This window comes from Gobio gobio (assembly GCF_949357685.1).
Source record: "Gobio gobio genome assembly, chromosome: 15".
Lineage (NCBI taxonomy): Eukaryota > Metazoa > Chordata > Actinopteri > Cypriniformes > Gobionidae > Gobio > Gobio gobio.
Window position 1 is genome coordinate 32,039,886 of NC_137108.1, and position 4,812 is coordinate 32,044,697.

General features: G+C 38.6%; 1 protein-coding gene across 1 annotated transcript in view; it reads right to left on the bottom strand.

Moving 5' to 3' along the window:
* ldlrad4b (low density lipoprotein receptor class A domain containing 4b) overlaps window positions 1-4,258 on the bottom strand; it is a gene marked incomplete at its 5' end in the record, with an annotated part of 59,807 nt that extends 55,549 nt beyond the window's left edge. The window contains one exon of the mRNA XM_079837234.1: window positions 4,113-4,258. The remainder of the gene's footprint in view (window positions 1-4,112) is intronic.
* Between the last annotated feature and the right edge of the window lie 554 nt (window positions 4,259-4,812).

The window sequence follows — 4,812 nt, forward strand, 5'->3', positions numbered from 1 at the left end:
CTGATCAAACTGACAACTAATTGTGCCAAAAGGAGCCTCATTTTTCGGAGAGCAGTTATGTTGTCATTTTTGATGGAAACTTGAATTCTGACAGATGGCGATTTGTAACACCACAGAGCAGAAATCATTTTCTTTCCAACGAAGACTCACACAGAGTTCTTCGGATCAGATTTGAAGTAAAAATCATTAAAAAAAAAAGGATGATTATGTGAAAATTACCAATTACTTTGTGATGTTTTTGAAGTGTTTACTTGTCTTGAGAAAAAAGTGGTTGCTAACAAGTGGCTAAATGGGACTACAGAGGTTGTTGAAGACATTATACTTCATCGCACCGAACAGGAAAATTCACCTAGTCTACTTTTACAACTATTCTAACTCAAACTTTCATGGAAATAAGACTAAAAGCATTGTCACTTCTGTTCTGTCACTTCAACGTTTACTTCTGTCGGTTGCATGCATTTAGGCTTGAACATTCATAACATTTGTTCATTTGTGTAGATTATCATGATATATAAAGTGTGAGAATTGTAAACTTTTGTTTGTCGCAGAGCTTATTTTCTGCAATGATCCAAAAGCCAATGAAAAAAAATCCTACTTTTGTCAAAGAAACCAGGGTGATGCTAACTTCCAGGTTGGCATACAAAAATATGTCATCACTGCAGCACTCTCTAAGCATGGTCAATAAGTTCATTGTGACTGCCACTAGGGGGCAAACTGCGGATATTGTCTGCAGCGATAAAAGCCCAAAAAGTCCAAAAATAAAGTAAAAAAGACATGTTTAGCTCTGCAATGACACAAGCTGAGCGGTAGTTTGTGTCTTTATCTCTGCTCCGCCAGGACTGCAGTTCCCCTCATGCCCCGGCATGCCTCCATCTGTCTCCCACCACAGGAGGCCGACCAGGGACCCCAGCCCTATCGGACCATCTCTGCCATATGCCTCTGTTCTGAGATCATCCATGGGGCTCAGTCTCAGGACTGCGAGAGACAGTCCATCTGAATCCCCCCCCAAAAAAGTGCAAAACCATCTAGATTTGCTACTAAAACGCAGACATGTATTGCACCTATTTATGCAAACTGACAAGGGTTTATTTTATAACGACAGAGACTAAGCAGAGAACACATAGGTGGCGTGACCTTTTCCATGGATGAATCCATAAGTGTCCGACTGTGTTCGCTGCCTGAGAGTCGCTCTTTTTGGCCGCTTGGTCTCCTCTCCAGTCGAAGTATGTTCTGAGGGGGTGCAAGTCATTTTAAGATCCTCCTGGGTGTCCCTTCTTAAACTGATCTGAGTCCAGTCCTGTAGCGTGTCAGATAATGACAGACAGCAGGGTTTGCAGAAGAACAGCTGATCCCGGTTCGGCGTGTGCGGCTCCTACCCAAAGCCCTTATGCCACCTGACGTTTCAGTGCCAGAGGCCAGATGATGTGGTTCGCAGCAAGACAGGAAGCTTGGCGTACGATGACTCCGCGTCAGACAGACGGCTCTCAGCGAGACAGGAAGCTTTCTTCCCACAAGCAGTGAGTGTTCCGGTCTGGAGTGGGCTGCTGTCCCAGCTCTCAGCCTCAAATCACTCACTCACCAAACAGGATAGAGCTCGATTTACTGTGCTTTACCACTAATCAAACCACTATATGAAATTTGAACATTTCTGGACGATAAGCCGATTAATGAGATTTATTATGACTAATTTTAAGATTTTATACTATTTTTGTCTAAATTCAAAATAAAACACTAAAAATCCAGTTATATACGTGAATTTGAGCATCACAACATACTAATGTAAAGTATAAAAAAAAGATATTTATTTTGAATTATTTTGTTAATATTACATTTAACAGTTTTATTACATCAGAAATATTTTTTAATTAATATTATATTAAATACTCTTTACAATAATATATAATAAAATATTATCTGTAATTAAATAAAAATATGTAATACATAAATTTTTTATTAAATAATTATTAAAATACTTTAATTATAAAATAATACATTATACAATTATTTAAAATGTAAAACATGATTGAAACTGAAAATTAAAATATACAAAAAAGCATTAGTATGTAAATGCAAAAATAACAGTATGGTACAGATATATTGTAATATATATTGCGATATATATTGAGATAAAAATCCTTGAATAATGAATAATACATTTAGTCAGTTTATTTTTATATTGATCAACCATTTTAAAAAACTATTTAAAAAGAAACAAAACTTTTTTTCCCTTCTAAATTCTGCCCTGTGATGGTCACTCAGCAAGCTTGCTGTGTTATTTGTTTCCCGTGGCCAACAGAGTGTGTTTTGTGCAGGCAGACAGGTGCTGATGCACCGCAAGTCCTGTTAAGCTTCTCTCACGCTTTGGACCGATTTATCATTCTTCAGTCCCTGAGCTCCACGCGCCTCCACGACTCACTGTTACACTTGGCCCGATGCCACGGCAGATCCATCAGCCGACACTCTGACACACCTCGCTGTCTGCCTGGAGCGGATGACATCACAGCTGGGACACGAGCTAATTTTTCAGGAGTGGAAAGTGCCCTTCTGTGTCGATAAACGTCATTCAGGGGTAACGCAGAGGAACGGCTCACATTCATAAATACAGAATGAACACGAGGCAACGACCCTTAGAGACAAGCAGGACACAGAGTCAATGACTGAATGCCACAGACAAGAAGTTAGAAGAGAAATAAGCGTCAGATGCCTTCAAGCAACAATAAACGCTCTGTTGGACTTTATCTGGCAGCGTATGACACAATCATGTCTGTGTCTCTCAACTGGGCCAGAACCTGCAGCGCACAGGAAAGGACACAGAGAGTGGAGTCTAAAACTGGGCCGAGCACTATAGTCACGACAGCCACTGGCAGCACACTCAGTCCAAGTCTGGACAGGGTCAGCTGACAGACACACACACACACACAGAGGCAGACGAGAGGGCACAAACACACACTCACAGTCCCCTTCTCAGTCTCGCATGCATCAAATATTAACAACCAATTAATAAAGCTTAGATAATGGGATGTTAACCGCTTTGGGCATCGCTGACATTACTAAGAGGACATTTCAACAGTTCACAATCTTCTCAATACACACATTAAGATCATTTTCATTCTTTCTGGAGCTCTCAGTAAGTAAATACCAAAGCCTCAAATGAACAAATGTGATATAAAATGAGTGTCTCAAGTCCAGGACAAGCAACCCAAATATAACTACCGGTACTGCACATTAAATGAACACATTATTACTACCTCTGACAGAAAACTTTTTTTTTTTTTTTTATTACTGGAAAACTTTGTATAATGGTATGGTAAACTGATTATTTCATCACTGCTACTTTCATCTTGACTCAAAACTGCTACCATGACTGATAAAAGTACTTAACTATATATATAAACTAGAAACTTGTAGTTAAATAAAAGTACAATTTGAATTGCAAATATAGTATAAACAAAAAAAATACTGATGTGTAATGCACTATTTTTACTTAGCAGACACTAAACTACAAATAAATAAAATCTTTAAATTATTTTACCTCAAATCAAATTTTCACACTGCAATAAAAAAGTATACATACAATCAAAATGAATAAATAAAGAACTATTTAGAAGTATACGTTTAATTATATTTGGTCTAAGTTGAATAATCTATTAACTAAATATTAAATAAATATCAATTATTTGTATTTTTAATAATATTTATCATAATTAGCTAATTATAGCAGAATAAAGAAGATATCTCGCGCTGTCTGGGCCAAAACGAGCCCTATTATGTCTGGATGAAGAACTGGGTTACATGCAGGGTCCCGTTAAAGCAACCGACTGCGTTCTCCGTTACCGCTCGACCACTTCTCTCTAATATCCCTCCGATAAACGATTTGATCTAGTTGAGTATATAAATATGACAGTCTAACGCACCGGCCCCGACCATTGGCTTGTAGTTGTCTGGCTGCATATGAAGTCAGAGGGTCCCAACAACTTTTTGAGCCGCGGTCTAAACCCGCTGCGCTCCTCTCTATATCCGCGGGGCCACTGGCACAGCTGGCACCAATACGCACCCATCTGATGCCATCTGCACAAACCCAGACATATACGAGGAGAATATCAGCTCCTTACCTCTGCAAAGAGGAATCAGGAAATGGCACTGTGTGTCCGCGGAGAGCAGAAGCCCGAGCCGTGCTGTCTGGTGATCCGGCGGAGATGACCTGGATTTCACCGCCAGACTCGACGGCGTAAAAATAATCAGACGCACAGCGGCGAGTGAAGCTAGCGGCAGGAACACACAATCACTGATGGAGGACAGGCGAAGAGTTTTTTTTGTTTTTTAAAATAAGAGACTCAAAGCAGGCTCGCAACACCAGCTTTCAAAATAAGAGTTTCAGTGTAAAAAAAAAAAAAAAAAAAGAAATACTTGATTGTTTCGTGACCTTTGCCTCACTTTCTAAATTTAAACGTGAGTTTTGGTAAATTAGCTTTATTAGATAGGGGCGTGACATTAGTTTGAAGTTAAACAATACTTTTTTTTTCTATACTATAAAATGAAACCGCTTTATGTTCAATTTAAATGTTTACAAGAAAATATTCTCATTAATTTTCCTATGTGTTTTGTTCGCACGACTTTTATATGTTCTCTCATTTTGAAGCCTGAAGGGCAGCAGTGATATTAATTGTATTCATATACCGCCCCCTACTGGAATTAACGTAATATGTTTTTGGGTCAAAGTCACTATTTTTTTTCGAGTTTTCTTAAAAGATGTAAAAAGAAAGAGTACACAAATAAAAGCCTTTTTTGTTGTCATTTTTATGACGGTTGTTA